The sequence below is a fragment of the Hylobates moloch genome, unplaced genomic scaffold (assembly GCF_009828535.3).
Source record: "Hylobates moloch isolate HMO894 unplaced genomic scaffold, HMol_V3 SCAFFOLD_38, whole genome shotgun sequence".
Classification (NCBI taxonomy): Eukaryota; Metazoa; Chordata; class Mammalia; order Primates; family Hylobatidae; genus Hylobates; species Hylobates moloch.
The window spans coordinates 1924255-1951240 of NW_026652313.1; the positions used below are offsets into that span (position 1 = coordinate 1924255).

Genomic DNA, 26986 nt, shown 5'->3' on the forward strand with positions numbered 1-26986 from the left:
TTTAATAACTAAAAATGAGATTGTGCCAATATCCAAAAGGCACTTGAAGGCTGTGGCCCCTGTCTAATACATTGGTCAGGCACAGGGGATAAGAGCCTAAAACACGGATTTATAGAGCTGAGGTGAGGGAAAAAAAAGTTGTGTTCAGCTGGCACTCCACCAAGTACAGCTAATTTGATAAACCGGCTCACGCTTGTAATCCCAGCACTTTGGGAGGCCGAGGCGGGCGGATCATGAGGTCAGGATATCGAGACCACGGTGAAACCCCGTCTCTACTAAAAATACAAAAAAAATTAGCCGGGCGTGGTGGCGGGCGCCTGTAGTCCCAGCTACTCGGAGAGGCTGAGGCAGGAGAATGGCGTGAACCCAGGAGGCGGAGCTTGCAGTGATCCGAGATTGCACCACTGCACTCCAGCCTGGGCGACAGAGCAAGACTCCATCTCAAAAAAAAAAAAAAACCTGCTTTAGTTGTCACAGCAAACTTGCCTGTCCAAACATAAGCTAACCTTTGCTGGTGACTCTTCACAGTAAGATATGGATCTGGTGATAAAATGCCCAATTATAGAATTTTAATTTCATATCATTCAGTGAACAAAGTTCACGGATTTATACTGCTGAGGAAATTCTTCTTTGCATAACTTGGTAAGATATTGAAGTTTTCTTCGTTTTCCACCTTTGACTTTGAAATAGAAAATGCAATAGTGCATTTTGGACATTAGTTATTTAAGAACATTAGTTTAATTCATATGTTGTGTGTCTGGAGAATTTTTTTTCCTCCTTGACTTCACATAGGATATCCCACTCTCTATCCGCTCAGTGTGGACATACAAAGGGGTGGAAGGGAATATTCATATCATAAAAGGGATATTTTTTAAAAAGTTAATTGGAGGTTGATATAGTTTGAATATTCATCCCTACCGAAACTCATGTTAAATTGTAATCCTCAGTGTTGGAGGTGGGGCCTGGTGGAGGTGTTTGCGTCATGGGGGTCATGGGGATCCCTCATAGCTTGATGCTATTCTCACAATACTAAGTGAGTTCTCACAAGATCTGATTGTTTAAGTGTGTAGCACCCCCCATCTCACTCTCTCTCTTGCTCCTGCTTTCATCATGTGACATGCCTGCTCCCACTTTGCCTTCCACCATGAGTAAAAGCTCAGTAAGACCTCCCCAAAAACCATGTAGATGCCAGCACCATAATTGTACAGACTGCAGAAGCATGAGCCAATTAAGCCTCTTACATTTATAAATTACCCAGCCTCAGGTACTTATAGCAATGGAAAAATGGCCTAATACAGAAAACTGGTACAGGAGAGTTGCTATAAAGATAACTGAAAATGTGGAAGCAGCTTTGGAACTGGATACAAAACAGAGGTTGGAAGTGTTTAAAAGGCTCAGAAAAAGAGAAAAAGATGAGGGAAAATTTGGAACTTCTTAGAGGCTCGTTAAATGGTTGTGACCAAAATGCTGATAGTGATAAGGCCAGTGAAGTCCAGGCTGATAAGGTCTCAAATGGAAATGAGGAAATTATTGGTAACTACAGCAAAAGTAATGCATATTATGCCTTAGCAAAGAGTTTAGCTGCATTCTGTTCATACCCTAAGTATCTGTGGAAGTTTGAACTTCAGAGTAATGATTTAGTGTACCAAACAGAAGAAATTTCTAAGCAGCAAGGTGTTCCAGATATGGCCTGGCTGCTTCTAACAACCTAACTCAGATGTGGGAGCAAAGAAATGACTTAAAGTTGGAATTTATATTCAAAAGGATAGCAGATTGTAAACATTTGGAAAATTTGCAGCCTGGCCATATGGCAGAGAAAGAAAAAGCTTTTGGGGAGAGAGAAATCCAAGCAGGCTGTGTAGCAACCACTTGCTAGAAAGATTTGCATAACTAATAAGGAACCAGGTGCTGTTAGCTAAGACAATGGGGAAAAGGTCTCAAAGGCATTTCAGAGATCTCTGAGGCAGCCCCTCTCATCACAGGCCCTGAGGCCTAGGGGGACTGAATGGTTTTGTGGGCCAGGCCTACGGCCCTGCTGCCTTGCACAGCCTCAGGACACTGCTCCTTGCATCCGGGCTGCTCCAGATCCAGCCTTAGCTCAAAGGCACCCAGGTGCAGCTCAGCCACTGCTCTGGAGGCCACAAGCTATAAGCCTTGGTTGTTTCCATTTGGTGTTAAGCCTGTGAGAGCACAGAGTACCAAAGTGAAGGAGGCTTGGCAGCCTCTGCCTAGATTTCAGAGGATATATGAGAAACCCTAGGTGCCCAGGCAGAAGCCTGCTGTGAGAAGGAGCACTCACAGAAAACCTTTACTAGAGAAGTGTGGAGGGGAAATGTGGGATTGGAGCCCCAACACAGGGTCCCCACTGGAGCAATGCCTAGTGGAGCTATGGGAAAAAGGCCATCACCCTCCAGCCCCTGAATGTTAGAGCCACAAGCGGCTTGCAACTTCAGTGAGGAACAGCCAGAAGGCCAGAGCTGCCCAAGGCCTTGGGAGTGCACCCCTTGCTTCAGTGTGCCCTCAATGTGGGACATGGAATCAGAGGAGATTATTTTGGAGCCTTAAGATTTAATGACTGCCCTATTGTATTTTGAACTTGTGTAGGTCCTGTACCCCCTTTCTTTTAGCCAATTTTTCCCTCTTAGAATGAGAATGTTTACCAAATGCCTGTGCACCCATTGTGTCTTGGGATTTGATTTTATAGATGCATAGGTGGAAGGAACTCATTTGCAAATGAGACTTTGGACTTTGGACCTCAGGCTTTTGATTGAGTTGATGCTGAACTAAGATTTTGGGGGATTGTTGAGAAGGCACATGATTGTATTGTACAATGTAAGGAGGACACAAGATTTAGTTAGCCAAGGGCAGAAAGATATAGTTGAATATATGTCCCTGCCAAATCTCTAGTTGAATTGTAATCTCCAGTGTTGGAGGAGGGGCCTGGTGGGAGGTGTTTGGGTCATGGGGGTGGATCCCTTATGGCTTGGTGCTGTCCTCGCAATAGTGAGTGAGTTCTCACAAGATCTGGTTGTTTAAGTTTGTGGTATCTTCCCTGTCCCCCTAGCCAGCCTCTGCCAGCTTTCTTGCTCCTGCTTTCATCATGTAATGAGCCTGTTCCTGCTTCACCTTCCACCATGAGTTAAAGCTCCATGAGGCCGCCCCGGAAGCCGAACAGATGATAGTGTCATGGTGCTAACTTGGCCTTCTCTACCACTCTGAGAGAATGGGGCAGTGGGATCAAGGAAGGGATGGCCAAAGGCCAGGAAAGCTGCAGTGAGGGATTCTGAGGACTGTGGGGATGGGTGGGAAAAAAGATTGAAAAAGGGAGGGTCAGGGAAGGAATTGCTACAAGTTTCACCCCTAGAAGGAAGTCCCCATGTCTGGAAACTGAGGTAGCGACAATATGGAAAGAAATTGGAGCCACACATAAATCTTTAGCTCCCTTTGTACTCTGTGTGGGACAAAGTATCCCTCTGCTTTCCTTCTTGGCCTGACTCTAATTCTGTCTTCACCCTGCAACTGGAGTATCTTTCTAAAACATTGTCTGAATCAAGTCATTCTTCCTATTTTTCCTTGCCCCTAGGTCAAAGTCTCAACTCTAGACCGGGCTTGCAAACCTTATTTACCCTCTCTAGCCTTAGTGTTGACCTCTTCCATTCTTTAGTCCTTAAGAGCCAGTTAAAATTGCATATCTTTGTTTCAATCCCCTTAGTAAGCCATGCTCCTTTTTGCCTTCAGGTCTAAACATACAATATTTTTTTCTGATTAGAATGTTCTCTGTATATGTATATTCTATAAATTCCAGCTATCTCTGCTTAGAAATACTTCTGTCTAGAAAAGCCATCCCTGCTGCCCAATCTGGGTTAAGCTTCCTATCTAATATTATTCAGATGCCTGTACTTTTTCTTTCATAGTACTTGGCACTTTGTGCTAGAGAAGCCTACACACACACCTGCCTCTTCCACCTGAAGCCGGCTCTGTACATTCAGGGAGCTTTTTTTCACTAGTTGATCCTTAGTACCTAGCATTTACCTGCCACCCATTATATACTCAACAAACTGTAGTGAATGGTTGAATATTAGGTTTAGTAGAGAACACTAGATCGTTGAAACAAAAATAAAAAATTGAGGTTCTTACCTCTGATAACAGAAACAAATCCAGTGTTGATTTTCTAATACCTCTTCTACAGTTCTAGATTTGATCTCAATCTCCATTTGATCAAATTAGTACAAGGACCTTTATCTGTGTTTCTGTGGTTTTTATATTTATTTTTTACAGAACTTCTACATTTTATTATAAATATTTAGTTATGAATCTGATCCCTCATTAGACTTTGAACTGTTAAGAAACTAAACATATATTTCTTTATTTTTGTATTGGGTTACCCACATAGTAGGTATTCAATTAAGTGCTTGCTCATGTTTAAAGAGTACACTTACAAAAACAAAATCGTTTCAGAAAAATAATTCCTCTAGAGGCTAACCTACATCAACACCTTTTTTGTTTTTTTTTATAAAACTCTTAAGTTATAAACCACAGTTCAGCAAAATATTTAAAGTGAGAACTAAATTTTGGTTTGTTAACCTTATTATGTGATATTAACAATAAAACACTGTCTTTTTATGCCTTTATATTGATGAGAAGGGAAAGATGTGAAAAATGAATTATTAACACCTTTAAAATATTAATTCACTCTATTCTAATACTTTTGATCTCTTAATGTATGACTTATAAGAAATAATAATTCCTTAATTAACACCTAAAAGGAAAGCATTTTCAGGTTTTTGTGGGTATATTAGCATATGTTATTATCAAAAAATTAAATAATACTGTTGTTTTTCTTACAATGCCATGCAACTGGTAACAGGGAACATAATGGCTCACTGATACATATTTCTTATTTGAAATGTATTAGATTCTGGATGTACTCACTTGACTGAATGCCATGAGCTTTCAAGAAAACATTTATGAATCCTCTTCCATTCATCTGAGTAGGGCCTAACTTGTTGAAAAATACTTGTTATTTAATCAAAAACTTCTTAGCAATTTTTATATTGGCTTCATCGGACAAAAGGAGTAACAAAACATGAGTGACTTCAATTTGCATAATTGTTACATGTTGTACTTTCAACAATTGCTTTTCTAATAGTTTCAAGATATAACAATAATTTATTGGGTTTTTTTTGCTTGTTTGTTTTGTTTTTGTTTGTTTTATATTTTTTGAGACGTCTTGCTCTGCCACCCAGGCTGGAGTGCAGTGGCATAACTCGGCTCACTGCAATCTCTGCCTCTCAGGTTCAAGCAATTCTCTTGCCTCGGCCTCCCGATCAGCTGGGATTATAGGCATGCAAGCCACCACGCCCGGCTAATTTTTGTATTTTAGTAGAGATGGAGTTTCACCATGTTGGCCAGGCTGGTCTTGAACGCCTGACCTCCCAAAGTGATCCTCCCACCTTGGCCTCCCAAAGTGCTGGGATTATAGGTGTGAGCCATTGTACCCGGCCAATAATTTATGTTTTAATCCATGCTTTCACCACAACTATGTCCACAAATTAATATAGCTAATTTTGTTCTTAACAAACATCTATTCAAAAGTACTTTGTTATACTCAAAAGGGTCTTTTGGATATCAGTCCTTATACCAGTAGGGCTGATATTACTCAAAATATGTTTGGGGACTTCTATATTTTAAAGTATATTTTTCTTGTGTTTTATGATCACATGTATATGCATTTATTCATTTAGCAAATATTTAATGAATATCTGCCATATGCCTGACTTTGGGATACAACTTCTATCTCAAGTACCTGGGGATTGGGGTGGGTGGTAAAGACATGTAAACAGATACTTATACCACAGTGTGGTCAATGAAGTGATGGAGATGTTCACAAACTCTTCTGGGATCACATAGGAAGAGTCATCCAACTCAGCATGGGGATTTCCAGAAAGTTTCCAGAGAGAGAGGCGATGGCTAAGCTATGACACTAGCCAGGGAGGAGAAATATGTACATGGACATTAGCCAGGGAGGAGAAAATTATAAATAAAAGTATGAAGACAAGAAAGTACATGATATATGGCAGGAAACACATGCAGTTTGATATTACTGAACCTAAAGGCAAAGCTGCAATGTGGAGAGATGAAGGAAAAGAGACAGCCAAATAGATTATTAAATCATGCCACATTATTTTGTAGTGATGGAGGGCAGTTGAATAATCTTAAAAAGGGGAATTACATGGTCAAATTTGGACAGAAGAAGTGTGAATTTGAGAAAGATAAGACTAGAAACAGCAAGATCAATTAGGAGGCAGCTAAAATAACTCAGGCAAAGATAATGAAAGTCTTGAAGAGTGCAATATTAGTAGGACCAGAAGGGAGAGAGTGAATTGAAGAAACATTTAAAAGATAAAACTGACAGCATCAGGGCTATGAGAGAGAGAGAGAAGGAACTGAGGGTGAGTTCTTAGACTCTAGCTTGGGTGACTAATCAGCTACAATAATTTATTTTACAAGAGACAGAAAGCTCATTTCAAACTGGCTTTGAAGAAATTCGACTAAAAATCTAGAGGTAATTCTTGCTTTGGACACACAGGCTCAAGTGCTCTTAGTGTTTCTGCCTCCACCCCCTCCTTGCTTCTTTTGCTTTCCCCTCAAGTGCTCTGCTGCTGCCCTTCCTACCTCACTGCTTCCCCAGGAGCCCTGGGCCTGCTCATGATCCACAAACAAAGATTTACATGTGGCCAGCCATGGGACCTCCAAGAATCTTCTCCAACACTATAGCCAATATGTAGGGGCTGTACAAGTTGTTAAATATCTCAATAGCCCTCATCTGAAATGGGACTCATGGCATGCCTTCACTTTATATTAGATGTAGGTAATAACTTTTTTATATGAGATGATGAGGCTGATTAGTCATATTTTGTGAATGGGAATTGGAAAGTATTTTGGACACCATAGTAAGACACATGTGTGCCAGTACATAAAACCTAAAAATGTTCAGAGGCCTGGCACATGCATGAAGTTTTAGGGGTCCAATTATCTGAGGCACACTATGATGAATTTTCCATTTTGAAAGACATATTGTCATTATTTATATTTTCCTAGATGCAAGCCTTGAGACGAGGCATAAAATGCAACAAGTTCAATTGGAAAGTGATCCCAAAAAGCACCAGTAGAGAAATAGGAAACTGAATAAAGATATTTTATAAGCAAATTACCATGGTGTGTAAGTGAAAATTTGTCCCGTGGGAACTCTAGAAGCCAGTGATGCTTGATCCACTTGAGGGTCAAGGGAGCTTAAATGTTTATGTGCCAACTCCCACTAGTAATTGGTTAAGAACTGCTCTTGAGGGGAGTCAATTCCCTGGCACTTCTGGGGTTGTCACATAGTTCTGATTACCAAGCAAGTCAAAAAATCGCATGTGCTGAAAGTGCGAAGTTAATCCTGAAACGGCGGAGTTGATGATGGAAGCACCATTCAGATCCACTTGTGCTCCAATAATTTTATTCTGTCCTGTTACTGCTTCCTCAACATGGTGTCTGATAACAATTTATAATAAACAGGATTATAGTAGCAGAATTTGTGGAACTGGATGCAGTCTCTGCTGTATCTGTTGGACTCAATGATTCAACTAACATTTATCAACTGCTTCCTTTATTTTCTTCTCTTCTAGTAATCCTCATCCACAGATATTACTTCTAGTGTTCTAGTTTGCTTTCTCAGTGGCATAACACAGACCTCATTCTTGAGGAGTTAGAGCCTCTGGAAACCGTGCCTCTATCAAACAGTAGTTGCTGTAATTGCCCACTTAGTACTATCATGAGCCATGAAAGCACTAACATGCACTGGAGTGCATCTTTTGAGCTCCATAATCCTTCCTCCTCTAAAATGCAGCATCAATCCTATCTCCTCATGCTAATTAGTGTCAATTTCTCCAGCTGGTATAGGAAACTCCTTTCTTTTATTTTGGTTATGTGGGCATAAAGGGTCCAAAGTGACCAGGAGGGAGTCGTACTTTAGCAGAACTCTTAATATTGCCTTTTAATTCCTGCCTCTTATTTAGTAGAACTCTTAATATTATCTCTTAATTCCTGACCCAACACTCAGGAATCAGGGCCTCTAATACAGAAGAGCCCTTCTACCCTTGATTCTGAAACCATATATTTTAGCTATGACATAGCCCCATATAATGGTCACAGGTTTAAAGTATATATTGCCTTTTGAAGGTTAGACTCTCAACTCTACAAGGTGTCATCATCAAGCCAAAGCCTTAGCTACATCTTTACGAAGCTATTCTGACAGTCTAACAGACCAACAGTTTCCCAATCCTTCCATATATGTCAAGATTAGTGGATTCTATTATCAAATGTCCATTGTCCCACTTATTTTACCTTGAAAGGGGTCTCTTGGACTGGGGTGATGTTTTGTAGGATGAGTCTAATCTAGACACTGTGAGCCTTTACTAGAACAACTAGAGAAAATAACCAATAAGGCCCTTGAAGATTTGATCAACACTATCAATCATCTTAGATAATAATTGCAAAGTGTTTATTTTTCTGAAGTTTGAACATTCACTCAGATAGACCATCTTATGAGGATGGTGTTAAATTAATACCAAGTCCAGAAAAAGACATTCCTAACAAAGAAAACTACAGACTATACACACAAAAATCTATTAAAAACTCAGTATTTTCCAACTGAATAAGAAAATATATAAAAGGAATAATATGCCCTGACAAAGTAAGATTTATTCCTGTAACTCAAAGTTGGTTTAACATTTGTAAATATATCATCATCTTAAAGGATAGAAGAGAAAAACCACAGTCAGACATCCACATCTGAGGATTCCACATCTGTGGATTAAACCAATCATAGATTGAAATATTTCAAAAAAGAATGTGGTCAGTACTGAGCATATACAGATATTTTTTCTTGTCATTATTTCCTAAACAATACAGTATGATTGTGAGGCCAGGGAAGAAGGATCACTTGAGACTGGGAGCTCAAGACCAGCCTGGGCAACATAGCAAGACCCCATCTCTACAAAAACTAAAACATTAGCCATTCAGGGTGGCACACATCTGTAGTCTCAGCTTATTGGTAGGCTGAGGTGGAAGGATTGCTTGAGCCCAAGAGTTTAAGGCTGCAGTGAGCTATGATTGTATCACTGCATTCCAACATAAATGACACAGCAAGACCCTGTCTTAAACAAAACAGAACAAAAAAAAAGTATAACAACTGTTTACATTATATTAGATATTATAAGTAATCTAGAGATGATAAAACGTATATGTGAGAATGTGCATAGTTTATATACAAATACTACACCATTTTATATCAGGCACTTGAACATCTGCAGATTTTGGTATCCTTGAGAGATCCTGGAACCAATTCCCCAGGATACTAAGGGATTAATGTATATGATTATCTAAATAGATGTATTTGATAAAATTCAATAAATTCTTAGCAAATTAAGAAGACAATGGACGTTTCTCAAACTGATAGAAGTCACCTAGAAAAAAACCCACAGGCAACATCATATGTTATGGTCAAAGTCTGAATAAATACTCTCTGAGAACGGGATCAAGACAAGAACATATATTCACCTCACTTCTATTCCACATTCTACTAGATGTTCTAGCCACTATAATGTCATAAGAAAATCAAAGGCATAGAGATTGAGAAGAAAGAAATAAAAATTATATTTTTTACACATGAATATTAATTTCCTAGAGGTTTTATAACCTAGTACCAATAACTGCGTGGCTTAAAACCAAAGAAGGTTTTTTCAGGCTAGAAGTCCAAAATCAAGGTATCATCAGAACAATGATCCCCCAACATTTCCAGAGAAAGGTCTGGTCTTTTTTCTTCCCAGCTTCTGGTGGTGGCTGTCAATCTTTGACATTCCTTGGCTCGCAGCTGTATAATTCCAATCCTTGCTTCCAGCTTTACATGATGTTCTCTCTGTGTGTCTGTGTCTTCATATGGCCACCTTCGTACAAAGGCATCAGTCATATTGAATCAAGATCCACCCTAATGACCTCTCTTAACTTGATTAAATCTGCAAAGATTCTATTTCCAAATGTGTCAGTTCCTTCTCACACCGCTATGAAGAAATACCTGAGACTGGGTAATTTATAAAGGAAGAAGGTTTAATTGACTCACAGTTCCGCATGAGCATGACGGGGTAGGCCTCATGAAACTTACAATTATGGCAGAAGGGGAAGCAAACATGTCCTTCTTCACAAGGCAGCAGGAGAGAGAAGTGCAGAGTGAAGCAGGGAGATGCCCCTTATGAAATCATGAGATCTTGTGAGAACTCACACACTATCATGAGAACAGCATGAAGGAACTGCCCCGATGATCTAATCACCTCCCACGAAGTCCTTCCCCCAACTTGTGGGGATTACAATTTGGATTACAATTCAAGATGAGATTTGGGTGGGGACACAGAGCCAGACCATCTCACCAAATAAGGTCATATTCACAGGTATGAATGTGTATTAGAACTTGAAGTATCTTTTTGGGTGGCACATTCAATTCATAACAAGATGACATGATTGTGTACATAGAAAATCATAAGGAATCTAAAAAAGATCTATTGGCATTAGCAAGTAAATTTAGCTGGGTAAAAAAGGTCAACATATAATGATATTATTTCAGTTTACTAGCTAAATACAATTGAAAAAAAGAAGTTAAAAGATACAATTCAATTCATTACAGCAATCAAAACTAAGAACTATTTCAGGGCAAATTTAACAAATATGTATGAAATCTGCAGACTGAAAAGTGTCAAATATTGCTGAGAGTAACTAAAGACCAAAATAAATGAAGGACATACTGCTCTCATGGATTGGATGATTTTACATTTTTATGACATAAATTATCCCCAAATTTATCTGTAGATTTAAAGTAACCCTAATCAAAACTTCAGCACACTTTTTGGATAGAATTTGACAAACTAATTCAAATTATCTAGGATAATCAAAGCTTTAAAAAAGAAAAACAACAAACCTTGAGGACTAACACTATTTGATTTCAAGGCTCACTTTAAAGGTATAATAGTTAAAAATAGAGTGGTATTGGCAAAAGAATAGACATGCAAATGGTCCCCCACTTATGAGAGTTCAACTTAAAATTTTTCAACTTTATGATGGCACAAAACCATCCTGATTTTGGCATAATATGTAGTATTAAAGTATTACAAGAGATATTCAATACTTTATTATAAAGTAAGTTTTGTGTTAGATTATTTTGCCCAACTCTAGGTTAGTGTAAGTGTTCTGAGCATGTTTAAGGTAGACTAGGCTAAGCTATAATGTTTGGTAGGTTAGGTGCATTAAATGCATTTTCAACTTACTATATTTTCAACTTATCATAGGTTTTTTGGGATATAACCCCATCATCAGTCCAGGGAGGGCTTACAGAGGAGAATAGGTTTAGATCCAGGAAACAAATAATTCAGAAATAGACCTACATATATAGATTCATTTGATTGTCAGTGAAGATGGCAAGGCAATTCAATGGGAAAAGTAGAATCTTTTCAAACATGGTTTCAGAACAAATAGGTATTCATATAGAAAAAAATAATTTTTAAAACTTTGACCATATTTAAATGTTAACTTGAAATGGATCATTAACTTAAACATAAAAGCTAATCCATAAAACATTCAGAAGAAAACATAGAAGAAAATCTTAACATAAAAACAAAAACTCTGAAATAAAAACATGATAAATAGAACTTCATCAAAATGAAAAACATTTTCATTTTGAAAGATACCATTAAGCAACTAAACAGGCTAACCACAGAATGGAAGAAAATATTCTCAACATGGCACATGGATACATATGTAACAAACCTGCACATTGTGCACATGTACCCTAAAACCTAAAGTATAATAAAAAAAAAAAAGAAAGTAGACTAAAAATAAATAAATAAATAAAAATAAGGACAGTTTTCCAAATAACTATAATTCTATTATCACAATTAAAAATATAATAATAATTGCCTTATTCTCTCTACTGAGAAAAAAAAAAAGAAGAAAATATTCTCAATTAAAATTTCTGTCAAAAACTTATATCTAGAATACTTAGAAAACTCTCACAATTTAATAAGACAATGAAGCCCTAAGAGTCGGGGCTGAACCCAAACTGAAAACTACTGAAAAAAAAAAAAAAAAAACTTGTTGTGTTGGTTTTCTGTGGCTGGCATAACAAAATAACCCAGAATGTGTGGCTTAAACAACAGAGATTCATTTTCTCAGAGTCTGAAAGGTGAAGCCCGAGGTCAAAGTGTCAGCAGACTTGGTTTCTTCTGCAGTTTCCATCCTTGGCTTGCAGATGGCTTCCTTCTCACAGACTTCCCATGGTCATTCCTCTGTCTGTGTATGTTTCTAGCCTTATCTTCCAGTGTGTCTGTATTAGTGTCTTATAAAGGACACCAGACAGACTGGATTAGGGCACACCCTAAAGACCTTATGTTAACTAAATTACCTTTTGAAGACTTTATCTCCAAATACAGGTATATTCTGAGGTACTGGATTGGGGTTAGGACTTCAATTAATGAATTCTGGGGGGACACAATTCGGCCCATAATACTTGTACAGACACTTCAGGAAAGAGTTATAAATAGTTAATAAGAGCATGAAAAACAAAATAGGGCAGAGTGAAACTCATTAGAGAGTCATGGGGCCATGAGCTGAGTGTGTCGTGTCACTCCAGCCCCATGTCCCTTGGGAAGATCAGAGAGTAGGGTCAGAAGCAGCCTTAACAAGGCTTTCCTTGAGTTGCAAGGAGGTGAATTCCCAGAAAACAGAGCTGCTTGAGGTCAGACGGGGCAGGAGATGCTGCAGACCCCACCCCTGGGGAGGAATTCAGGGGAAGTCTCCTAAGTGAGAGCTTGGAACAGATTCAGTGAAATGAGCTCAACAGCTAAGGTTAGGTACCCCACATGGGGTCCTCATAACTGCTGTCCCCCATCCTCTTTAGAAAGAGACAAGAACAAAGAAAAATGAAAAGATGATCAACACCATCAGGCACTAAAGAGATGCAAACTAAAACCACAATAAAACATCACTACACATTCGTATGAATGACTAAAATTAAAAACATTGAGAATACCAATTGTAGAGCAGTTATAGTTCTCATATACTGCTGATATAATTATAAAATGGTAAATCACTTTGAAAAACTGGCAATTTCTTAAAGTTAAATATACATCTACCAATGAACCTACTAATTCCATTCAAAGCTATTTACCCACAGGAAATGAACAAAAATGTCCTCATGAAGATTTTTACATAGCAACTTTATTTATAATAGCAAAAAAACTGAAAACTACTAAAATGTTCATTAATAGGTAAAAGAATAAACATGACATAATTACATAATATAAAGATAAAATGAAATGCCTGTTAGTGATGAAAAATAATAAAGTGATACACACAGCAACAATGATGAAACTTAGAATCATTATGCAGAGTGAAAAAAAGCCATAATCAAAAGAATACATATGGTGTGATTCTACTTACATAAAATTCTAGAAAATGCAAACTAATTTATATTGATAAAAAGCAAATCAGTGGTTGCCTGGGCATCGGATAAAAGGAGGTAAAGACTACAAAATGACAAAAAGAAATGTTGGGGTGATAGAAATGTTCTGTGTCATCATTGTATACATCTGACAAAACTCATAAAATTATACACTTAAAATGCATGCATTTAGCTATATATAAATTATAATTCAGGTCTGGTGTGGTGGCTCACGCCTGTAATCCCAACACTCTGGAAGGCCAAGGTGGGCGGATCACCTGAGGTCAGGAGTTTGAGACCAGCCTGGCCAACATAAAGAAACCCCATCTCTACTAAAAATACAAAAATGAGCCAGGTGTGATGGCACAGACCTGTAATTCCAGCTACTTGGGAGGCTGAGGCAGGAGATTCACTTGAATCCAGGAGGCAGAGGTTGCAGTGAGCTGAGATCACACCATTACATTCCACCCTGGGTGACAAGAGGGAAACTCTTTCTCCAAAAAACAACAAGAAAAAATTTTTTAAAATCTCATTGAATTTTATATATATATATATTTTTTGAGACAGAGTTTCGCTTCTGTTGCCCAGGCTGGAGTGTAATGGCATGATCTCAGCTCACCGCAACCTCCACCGCAACATCCGCCTCCTGGGTTCAGGCGATTCTCCTTCCTCAGCCTTGCGAGTAGCTGGGATTACAGGCCTACGCCACCACACCTGGCTAATTTTTGTATTTTTAGTAGAGATGGGGTTTCACCGTGTTGCCCAGACTGGTCTTGAACTCCTGACCTCAGGTGATCCACCAGCTTTGGCCTCCCAAACTGCTGGGATTACAGGCGTGAGCCACCATGCCCAGCCAAGTTTTTTTTTTTTTTTATGTGTTGTTTTTTGTGTTTTTTTTTGTTTGTTTGTTTTTTGAGACTGAGTCTCACTCTGTCGCCCAGGCTGGAGTGCAGTGGTGCGATCTCGGCTCACTGCAAGCTCCTCCTCCTGGGTTCAGCCATTCTCCTGCCTCAGCCTCCCGAGTAGCTGGGACTACAGGAGCCCGCCACCATGCCTGGATAATTTTTTTTGTATTTTTAGTAGAGACAGGGTTTCACCGTGTTAGCCAGGATGTTCTTGATCTCCTGACCTCGTGATCCACCCTCCTCGGCCTCCAAAAGTGCTAGGATTACAGGCGTGGGCCACCACGCCCGGCCTTTTTCTTTTATTTTTAAAACATCTGCAAGTCACTCTTCATTCTCATTTCATTTTACCTCCAATTATTACCTTACCACTAAAACATCTTTTGTCAAAGTCACCAATAATTTCTATGTTTCCAAATCTACTGTATTACTGTTCTATTTTCACTATTCTCTATTAGATACACTCCACATCTCTGGCTACTGAAAATGCACTTTTTTTCTCACCTTTCACTGTCCTGTTTTTATTATTACAACACATTCCTGTATTCATTTTCCCCCGCAGAGTTGGCTTTTCCTGGTCCCTTTTACTTAATCATTCTTCTTGACCCAAGGGCTGCATAATAGATATTCTCGAGGCTATTCCTGGGTCCTTTTCTTTTCTCCATCTATTCTATCTCCATTGTCTCCCACAACCTAGCACAACGCCTGATACTCATAGTTGGTACTTATTGAAGAAAAGGAGTAAATAAAATAGTAGAAATGCAAGCTCAGAATATGTCAGTATCAATACGCTATTATGATTCATGATGTGAAAAGAAATATCCAAGAAGTTAATAATGACACTTTAATTCAAATAGATGCTACGAAGTAAATTTTTTTATCTGTCTCCTCATTCTAAAAATAATTTTGGTTAGTATACTCAAACCAAATATATCTCTTATTTATTCAAATTCCTGTTTATGATTCCTTTTATGTTACAGATTACAATACACATCAAATAAGTGGCAAAGTTTATGATATGGGACAGATGTGGCTATCTCCAGAGCCTACATACAAAATAATAATTTGAATATTTTTAGAGAAAAACAGAGGATGTGATTTACTATCCATAAAAACTCAGTTTATTTGTCTGTATTGTTGAAATTAGCTATGTTTTCTTTGAGAAGGAAAACAGAAAACATGTGACTTCAAAAAATATTTTTAATAGATATCTAATTCTCAACAATTCTAAAGAAGCTGGACAATAATATTTTAAGTTAATACATACACGATGGTTGCACTTCTTTTAAAATATGCCTAATGGTCACCATAGTAACAGATGCAGATTCTCCTCTATGTGCCTCCTGGTGTTATCAATGTGAATAACAGCACAGTGTTAGAAAGGCAAACAACAAATTCATAGCAGCACATCATGAGATCAGTTTTAATAACTGCAGTGTGTTTAATTTACATTTAAATCTAGAAACTATTAATATTTATTATTATTATCATATAATGATACAGAAAATATTTTCTTTTGTATCCAGAAAATATTAATATTAATGCAAATATAATTTGCATATGTATAGAAGAATAGACAGATCCATCAATCAATATCCTTTTACACTACTCTGTGGAGTTCAAACAACATAGTCTTGTTCCTGCAGGACCACCAGCACAGGCCAAAAGAGAAACTGGCCACGTATATAACTCATATTTTTATGAAAGGATAATGACTAAAGACAACATAAAAATCCTAAATTGTTAAACAGTTGAAGAATAATTGGGATAATAGATTTTTCTTAAAAAGGGCATATTTTGACTAGAAAATCTATCTTTCTTCCTTCAGAGCTTCCTTCCATTCTTCTTTCTTCGATTCCACATTCTTTTCCCTGCTCCTATATAAGCTTTTGTTCATTTCCTTGTTTTAAATAATTTTTAATACTTTTAGAGTTATCTATACTCTTCATCTGGCCAGAAATGTCTTCAGGCCCAAGTAACACTGTCTTTAGCAATTATCTTTCTGCAAAAAAAAAAAAAAATGAGAGAATGTTTTGGTAGAAAACAAATAATTACATATTGAATTAGAAGATGTTGGAAATGGAAGGCATCTTGAAATCAACCAGGGTGAATTACATGTTTGCAGTGATAGAAACCAAGGACCAGAAAAGTTGTTGTTCTTGTTGTTCTTCTTCTTCTTTGTCTTCTTCTTCTTCTTTTTGTTAAAGTCACATATCTAATTGGGATAGAACTCAGAATTTCTGCTTGTGAGTACTTTCCAGGGTACTGTGGTGTCCATTGTTTTGAACCAACAATTGATATGTTTTGAAACATTTTTTGAACTTTCAAAATTATATTACTAATGAAAACTCACTCCCACTTAAAAAATATGTGCTAGCTTTTCCCTATGAAGCTTTCTGCCTGATCAATTCATGAGGGACATTTAAATGGAGTAGTGTAAAAACTCCATACCATGTCAGCTGCAAATGTGTCATTTCTGCATATAAAATGTATCAGATGAAACTTACTAAGGGATAAGAAAAATATCATCATAACCAGTATTTTATATCATGCTACATAGAATAAATGTTTATGAGCTTGAAAAGTCATTAAGTAGTTATATTTTATCTGAGCTCATTAATGTAGTTTTTACTACCGTGCAATGAATTTATTCAGTAGAATAAAATATCAATATATCAAAATAATAAATTATTGCCAGATAGGGAAAAGAAGTGGCATGTTTGGTTCATCCCATAGCACTTTTTCTATTTTTTTGACATTAACTCAGATCTGAAGTCTAATTTCATAGTAAAAGTAATTTCTAAAAGCACATGAAATGTAAAATAAATTGTCATTTAACTAATTTACTTTAAGTATGAATAGTCATAAAATCGCAACATATCCCACGTGAGCTTGGTGGCTCTTAAAATTTCTTCTGTCCAGGCAGCTATAGGCATCAATTACTTATAGACCACATTCACACACAAATATACATTTTAAACTGTAACATGCAAACTTCAAAAATAATAAAAAAATTATATTTGATGTCGTATTTTCAAAACATGAAGAAGATACTTTCATAGAAGTTATTTTCCAAAATGATGACATCTTGGATATGACAGATTGGTTACTAAATAGACAGAGACTTGTGAACCATCTGCTATGTAAGATTTCTCTATCAAAAAGAATTAACTCTATTTAAACCAGTCGGACAATATGAGCATGGGCTGTTTGCCAGTCCTGAGAAATAATCTTGTAATATTGGAATGAATGTTAACACAGTATTTATGAAAAGACAAACACAGCATTGCTTCCATTTTGGAAAGTATCTACTTGATCCTCTTTCCCATCCACCCAAAAAATGGAGTTATATGCATAATTTTCACTTATGTGTGAGCTTAGAGGTTCAGTACAGCTTGACTGCTGTTTTCCATAATTTAGAGCTTCCTTTTACAAGATTCCCAACTTTGACTGACAGCCAAGCAAGAAAATGAGCTCCACATGGCTCCAGTCACCCTAATTATGTCAGATGTTGCTGCTCTTCCTTCTATTTTTCTTCCATGAAGATTTAGCGTGGGTATATCTGCATTTTGGTGACTTCATATTTTTGTTAATTTCACTCAAAAAATAATTAAAGTGCATGTTATACATGGAGCACCACATATACAATATCCGACACTGGAGTGAGGAGGAGGAGGAGAGACGTTTGGCAGATTAAAACAAACAGAGGAAAGGAAAATTTCTGCTGTCAAAAGATTTTATAATCAATTGCAGGGAGGTGTATCAGCAAAACTATAAAATATAACCATAATATTGGCCAGTGAGGTTGAGGATTGGCATACAAAATTTTTAGAAGGCTAAAAGAGACTTATCCTGGTATTGTGATGGCAAAAAATAGGATGGACTATAGAAAAAGACTTCTTTATTTAGTAAAAATAATTATTTAGTATTATATTGACTTTAAGATACCATTGCTTATAAAATTCCCCATTTAATTAAAATAGCCTTTTGGGAAGAAAAAAAATGGTTGTTAAGTTTCTTCTTACGTTGAATGTAAGCTATCTGAATTTCAGAAATGTTAAAACAGAAAAAAGTTTATCTCCTAATTTAAAAAAATACAATTACATAATCCATTACGTGTTCTGCATGTTTAAAACACACAGGTCATTGTGTCAAAGGCTTCACACACTTTGTCTCATTTAATTCTTATTATAACTGAAGTAGATTCTGTTATTATCAGTTTGTAGTGATGGTGGGTCTCATGCTGGGAATATGATTGCCGGTATTTGTTTCCTCAGTTTAGGTAAGGGGCTAAGATGTTAGCTTCTATGTCTGACTCCAGTGCTTGGATCTTGGCTGGGAGTCTACACTGCCTCCAAATACTAGTTGAACACCTTCTGTTACATGAGGCAGAGTGACGTAATGGTCAAGTGCATGAACTACACAAGCTAAAAACCCAATTCTGCCACTTACCACTTGCATGGTCATAAATGAAAGGCTTAGCCCTCAGTAGCTCACTTTCCTCCTCTATAAAACTATTATGATTTTATAATATCTATTTCATATGTTTATTGTGAGAATAAAGCAGTGAATATACATGAAGTCCTTAGGACTGTACCTGGCACATGGGGAGACTTAGCAATTATTATTTGATAAGTATAATGTGTTAAGTGCTGGGAAAAAGAAGATGAATAAAAAGCAAAATAGAGTCAGGTGCAGTGGATCACGCCTGTAATCCCAGCTCTTAGGGAGGCCAATGCAGGCAGATCACTTGAAGCCACAAGTTTGAGACCAGCCTGTCCAACATGGTGAAACCTCATCTCTACTAAAAATAAAAAAGCTAGCCGGGTGTGGTGGCACAGGCCTGTAATCCCAGCTACTCCAGTGGCTGAGGCATTAGAAACACTTGAACCCGGAGGCAGAGGTTCCAGTCAGGGAGCCCAGATCATACCACTGCACTCCAGCTTAGGCAACAGAGTGAGACTCTAAAAAGAAAAAAAAATAGCAAAATAGAATAGACTCACATAATATATTGGGTTAAGCATCCTTGTGGAAGGAGCATAAGAAACGATGCAGAAACTAAGTAGGAACATGTAAGTTGCAGTATGTCAGGAAACTACAAGACACTCACAGAGTGTGAGATTTGGGCACTTAAGGACGAGCAGATCATTGCTAGGAGTATAGATGTTATTCTGCAGGCAAAGGAAGACTGAAAACTTTGGAGTAGGGGATCCTGATCAGGTTTTTGTTTTAACTAGATCAAGCTGATAATCTGATGACAGTTTGGAGAAGCATAAAAGTGGCCTAGGTAGAAAGCAGTTGGGAGGCCTTTGTGCAAGGAATAGATAGATCATGGGAGAAGATGGGGTGTATACTTAACATGGGAAGAAGCAAATGCAGATTGATTGGATGTGCAAAAATAAGCAGGAGAAATGGTGAGGGCAACAATAATGCATTTTTACTTCCATTGTAACTTCTTGGGCTCAACAGCTTGCTTTAAGGTTTCTGACAAATAGCTATTTTGATAAAGTTCAAGACACTCTCAAGGTTAGTAGTAACAGAACTGCCTCCCCCTTACAATCTCACCTTCACCAAGAAAATAGCCAGTCATCGCACTAACTTTGATTTTTCCTGTTATTGTCCTTCAGAAACTTATTTGAATACACCTTTTTTGTTTCCTTCATCATAAGTTGTCAGAACCAGCAACACTTTAATGGTGATTTTATGGCAAGGTTTTATTCCTAAAAAAGGGCACCATATAATCATTTTTCCTTCACATGGTTTCAGAAGATTAATTTTTCATTTCTAGACCCACTAAAAATAGTATTCAATCAAGATACAGTATTGCGACGTTTTCATTGACAGAACGCCTGTTTCCTGTATGCTTGAGGCATCGTTCTTTTGATATCAGACAAAATCACTATGATTTATTTTTTGTGGTTGGCCATAGAATTTTAAGTTACATATTTAGGACTAGAATTGTGTGGAGTCATAAAATAAACACCAAATGCTTAATATAAATGTATACTTAATAAGTTTGAAATGTGTTTTTTAAGGCACGGTATATTTATCACTTGCTAGATGACATGAGGCAATGCAAACATGATGCTTCAAAGTGCCAGTTCTAAAACCAGTTATCTGAACTCCAAGTCAGGCTTCAATACTTATGAACTGTGGGACCTTGGGTAAGCCAAAAAACCTCTCTGTGGCTCAGTTTTTCATGTTAAAAATGGGAAATTCTATTAGTATCTACTCAGAGTTTTTGTAGTCAATTTATCAATTGTTTAATATGCAGTATAGGATTCCCTTTCTAGAGTAGTTCATTGTGAACATTTCAGTAAAAGGAGTTAAAAATGTGATAGATCCATAAGATATTAAATGAAAGTAGGCAGGCTACTGTATTCCCAGACCAGGCAATAGTTAATTTGTATACCAGACTAAATAGATTCTGAAAAATGAGAAATTTCTTCCCATTAGCAAGGTTAGGCATGCTGGATGTGGGTGTATACAGTGATAATAATCTTCTGATGGAAATCCAGGTAGGCAGAAAGAAAGAATATTAAGAAGTGCATTGACTTCCTAAAGTACCATTTTTACTGATGCATAGTACATAATAATTTACCTCAATAAAAATGAATAATAGGAGCTATGGCAATTAGCTGTGTCCACATTTTTCTATTTAGTTTTACATGTGTTTTAAAAGCCATTTATGAAGGAAAGAAATGTAAAGAATTTTTTCCACTCGCTGTCCAGAGGGACAAAAATGGCACCATAGGGTCTTTTCATATGGTATACTCCTTCAAATACAAATGGAATGTATCTATGGAATTAGAATTTCAATTGAAGACTTTTGCTTGCCTGAGGGCTTAACAAGTCACTAGTCCGTTCATGCAGCAGTCTTTGTGCTTTGAATAACTCCAACTAATCTAAAATACCTTTGTAAAATTATCAATAGGGATGCAAATTTGCCTCACCATGCCACTTAAAAAACTCTTGGACTGAGTATTTTAAATTAGAAACATGTGGAAGGATGTCTATAGGAATTATATATATAAGAGAGGTCTAGATTCTGACATCTATAGCTAATCACAAATTGATTCTTCAAAGGGAGTAACTGGGAAGACAGTGTATTTCTTCCTAGCCATGATGCTTCAATTCAGTAGCAATCATGAGTTGAAAAAGAGGAATGATAATTCATTCCCTTTGTCCTCAAAGACAAGGAGATAGATTCTTTGAAATAACTGCCTACAGATGGTCTAGGCTTAGGCATTGGCCAGATGACTAATGTTGGCCGGGATAAACAGGATACTCCTGCTAGCCCACGCCTTGGGTGGGCTTCAACCCCAAGGCTGGCTGCCCGAGGCCTTAGTCACTATCATTGCCTCGGGTAACCCATATTCATTTTGACTCAAACATTTTATTTAGGCTGTCCAGTCAGATAGCTGTGTAATGTTGTACTAGTATTCTTGAACACCTCAGGTTAAACATAGGGGAAGACATTCAGTCATTGTGAAGAAAACTTAGAAGAGAAATGTAAGAAAGCTTCAGGTAAGAAGTTTTTGTCCAAAGTCCAGGGCTTAAAGGTGTCAAATTGAAAAAGAGTAAAAGGAGAAGACCTGGAGTTAAATATCAACTCTACCTGTCATTAATATTGTCACTCTGGGAAAAGTAATACCATTTTTAAGGTTCAGTTTCTCTGCAGTAAAATGGGAAACCTATGACCTTCCTTAAAGGAGAAGTTGGAAGATTAAATGAGAAAATATTAATATATCTTAATGAATCTACAGTTCCTGGGACATAGTAGGTGCTTTTAAAAATAAATTTAAGCAAAAGTAATTCTCCCCTCATTTTAATTTTCCTTGGTTTGCCTTTGTATGACTATAAATCTTTTCGAGTAGCCTGCAAGAGGAAAACATGACTTTTTCCCCTCCTAATTTCTTGTAGGACAATTCAAAGAAGGTTTAGATGATGAGAAAGAAGAGAAACTGGTACAGAGGATGAGGGAAACACAAAGGGAAATTGTGCTGATAAAAACAAATTTTGGGAAAAGAAAATGATCCCTTAAGAGTGTTGCAAGTCTGCTTTAAAAGAAAACAAGCAGGTTTATTACTGCAAAGATGATATGGAAAGCAAATAGTAATAATCAGAAAGGGGGGTCTCTTGATCTATCTTGAACTTCAAAAGCAGTTGAGGATACTTTTAATATTAGATTAGTTAAGCCATATTTTCCTTTCTTCTGGCCAGCCAGCAATACTTTTTGATGTTCACTAATAAGTAGTGGGCTGAGACTATCCACCTCTTTTACAAAGGCTAGTAGCCAAGGAAAGGACTGCATTTGAAACAATGATCTCAAAGTGAAAGGCTCCTTCTCCCATGACCTTTGAAATAACAAGGTCACTATTTGAGAAAGGAGGGTCTGTAGCTGTGTCTTGACCTCTTTACTATGATTTGTCACAATGGGGACAACAGCTTTCATATCCTACAAATGATTTCAAGAGAGAGAAAAATGACACCTTATTGACTCTAAGATATGGCCAAACATAGTGTTGCTGTCCATGATTTTAGGGGATACCCCTTGCTCTCCAGATTGTTTCACGTTCCACCAGTGTGACTGAATAGAACAGTATGAGTTTGGCCATCTGTTCTTGGCTAACAACAATATTATTTCCTTAGTGTTTACAACTCAGTTATGTACAATAGCTATTTCTTTTTACCTTGACACTCCGCTTAGGACTGCACTTTGCCTCTTTTGAGGCTGTTAGCATGATACCAACCAAATATTGAAAAGTAAAATATGAATACCTGCACCTATTGAAGGCCTGGGGATTTATTTGGTTTCCTTGAATTCCATGATATTCCTGTATACTTGCCCTAGCCAGTGATTTCCAAACTCTTGCCCCTCTTCTTTTTGATTACCATTAGAACTTCTTTTTTCAAACCATGGCAATAACAGATACAATAGTACTGCTCTAGTTGAGCAAGTTTAGAAAGAAGCACCTGTTCATTATCTCTTTTGCCAGCCACGAAGACACCTCTGATATGAGGCTAGGAAACTTGTGCTAGTAATTTATTATCACAGAAACACACTGAAGATGAAAAAGTCTTGCCATCATTATCTATAATAGCTCAGAGAATTTCTAAAGCAGTAGAGGGATCAAGACAGAAGCCAGTGGCAATTCCTCATGTAAGGAAAAGGAAACTGAGGGGAAGAGAGGATTTCTAGATCAAGGTTGTACTGTTTATTAGTGGTAAAGCCAGACTAAGTCCCTGACCTCCCATCTCCTAGTGAAATGATCTTTTGTTGTGGTGGTTCAAAGGTTACTAGGGCTTCTCTTTCTTTGGGGCTGTTTCTGGCTAGTTACTCCCTCTGAGTTCTGAATCAGACAAACACTTCTAAGATTTTGGAAAAATCTATGCATACTAAGCCATGATTTCAATAAGGAAATAGCAGCTTTACTTCAAAGGGAAAGGCCACAGAGAGCCAACTAAAGTCCATTTCCGCAGTCCACACTTCTCTTAACTCTCCATCTTCCAAATCCATTCCCCAGGAAAGTCAGAATCACAAAGTGCATCTTTTTCTAGAGCAGAGCCTTAGCAAAACCCTCTACCCTCAGCCACAGCAGGTAAACCCTTTTCAGATTAGCAGTTGATACACTGGGGAGGTAAAAGCTACCTGATGCTAGAAGAATAAAATGTAATGAAAAGTGTCTCATTTCTTGGTTGGAAAAACAGAATATTGATATATATCTTCATAACCTGGAGATAGCAAGGTCGTATTTCTCAAGATGAGGTAGTGGGAAAAGTGGAAAGAGAAGAGGATGACTCTAAGACAGACTACTGACTTCATTTATTTATTTATTTATTTATTTTTTTCCTAACAGAGTCTTTATTCCTGCTGTGGTCTGTGGACATTTACTTTGCCTACTAATGATATCCCCAGCCCTGCCTTTTATATATATATATATAAAATCGTTGCTTGTCAGCCATTCTCAAAACACAATCAGTATTTAGGTAGAACAAAGCTTTCTGAACTTCAGGAATTCATGCTCAATTATCTGCCACTAAAATACTGAAAAGTTCTAGGAAAAGTCTTAAAATAACTTCGCACATATGCCTCTGTGTGTGTGTGCATGCACGTGTGTGTGTGTGTGTTAGGATCAAAACAGAAAAATAAAGAGCAGGAAAAAGTAGATATGTTTCTTTTAGTGGCAAAAATATGTCCCCATGGTTCCCGCCCCTTTGAGTGTTAAGTGACTAACTAAAGGAGTAGGTTGCTTTAAAATCTGATTTCACTTAAAAAAATTTAGTAGTGACCCCCCTCCCCCAAATTATCATTGTTAACCACCAAGTGTATACTTTAATAAGAATTTGTATGTAATACTCTTCATGCATGCAGCAGCAATGGGCACTCCTTCTTAAGGTTTAAGAAAACATGAAAACCACAAAGAATGTTTGAAATTATTTTCTCTTGGTTGGCGGAACAGATGCCTTTCATCAAGGAAAATGCCTTTGGCCAAAACAAAGCCATATTCATTTAAAATATATTGTTTAGTAATTGCACAGACTCTGGATTATATAAAATTTACTTTCAATGCAAAGATTTCATTTTTCTAGAAAAGGTTAACAAGCAAAATAGAGCAGGAAGACAGGCAGAGGATAATGTGTTAAAAGAATCAACTACGTCAAGGGCAAGAGCAGTTCAAGAAATGACAATGCAAGTACATTGAAAGGAAATTGGCCAATGTGGATGTGATTTTGCCTAGGGGTCATTCAGGAACACCTGTCTGACTTTATTTATAAGGCGATTGTCAAATCAATCTGTAGAATATGGATGAGGTGAAACACAGAGGTAGAGTATTATTCTAGATCATCTGTAACTTTTCAAATACAACTATTGCGCTGAAATTCCAGGGAGAATGTAAGTGACTCCAATAAAGAAACCTGTCAGTCAGTCAAGAGTGTTTATTTATTATCCCCCTGTGCCAAGCACTATTCTAGCCAATATGAAATGATACAAAATAAAGAGTAGTCATCACCCTTCCAATCTCCTGAGAGCAAATGGATTACATTTGCAGACACACACACACACACACACACACACCGTCTATGTGGGTGGTCAGGAAACTCAACTATATGGACATATAACAACTTCATTTAGAGAAATGCCGATTAGAAAACTAAACTTACAAAATTAGAAAAACTGGAGAATAATGAATTTTATGAAAAATAGATTACAATGGATTCATAAGGCATGCCTTTTATTTAAGTCCATTATGTTATTAAAATTGGGAATAACCCTTCACCCTCACAAATTTGCAAAATATTTTTGGAATATATTATGCAAATATGGAGTCACACTGGTGTTGTGGAGCTGCTAACTCGAGTAAAATACCATACTTGATAAAAAAATCTTCTATCCACTAAACTGTAAATTCCTTAAAGTCAAAGATTAGGCCTCATTTGCCTTTAGTGTATATTTAGTACTCTGTAGATAGAAGTGGTAAAGGGATAAGAATGAATGAATGAGACAGGTGGGTGAAATTTTCGAGAATGAGACAGATGGGTGAAGTTTTCAAAGGTTTCAAAAAGGGAAAAACAAGACTAGGATATTCTAAGCAGAAAGGTCTGGTTGGTTGGCCCCAGTTGGTGTTCCAGTATAAAAAGAGGGCTTGGCATTTTCATCACCACTGAAGAAGGATCAGCTCCTGGTTTGGTCCAGTAAGAATATGTGCTTGCCCAAATGCCACTCCTTAGTTTCAGGGACATTGCTATTTTGCTTTTCTGTTCCAGCCCAAGTGTTCTTGATGGTCGAATTGTTTGCATTGACTTTTTTTTCACAAGAAGTTGGGTGATATTGCTGATTTGCCTGCCATGGCACTTGCTTGTTTTCATTTTATTACTCAAAAATAGCTTCATTTTAAAATTCAATTTTCTGACTCTCCTTGTGCCTTTAACACATTCACAATGATTTTCTGCTTCTCCACAAGGAAAGCACGTTGGATCCTGTCACAGACACATTTAGCAGACATGGAACCACCATAAGCCCTGCTTGGCATGTGTGTTTCATTTCAGACTACCTCATAAGAACTTTAGGTCTTAAAGCATCAGCCTCTCTCTCCAAGTCAGCCTGAACACAAGCCACGTACAGATTTCGGTTCTTTCTCGACCTTTTTGGTGTAAATGTCAACAATTCTATCACCAGGGGTTCAGGGCAGCTTAGTTTTGTTAGAAGCTGTATTGTAGGAAAGTCCAAGGTTGCAGGATCATTCTGAGTCCCTTAGACACCATTCTCAGAAGAGCTTGCTACTAGCTTAATGCTGCCCAACTACTATGTATGCTTCGGGAGGGCAGGGACTTTTGTCTGTTTTCACTGCTACGGCTCCAACCTCTAAACAAAGCCCGACACATAGTAGGCATTCAGTAAATACAGTACTTGTTAAATGAATGTTATTATTTTGGCTGCCTTTACTTTTGCTTTATCTGTCCTGCTTTAGGGAGCTGGAAATTGGAGGAAAACCTTTGAATTCATTTCCCTTCTTCTTTCTGTTCTGAAACTCTGGCCAAGGGTCCTAGCAAA

The 26986-nt window shown here is 37.4% G+C and overlaps 1 protein-coding gene across 1 annotated transcript in view; it reads left to right on the forward strand.

The window, feature by feature from the left end:
- Positions 1-26986, forward strand: part of LOC116463488 (platelet-derived growth factor C) — a 269385-nt gene that overhangs the window by 23627 nt on the left and 218772 nt on the right. The window lies entirely within an intron of this gene.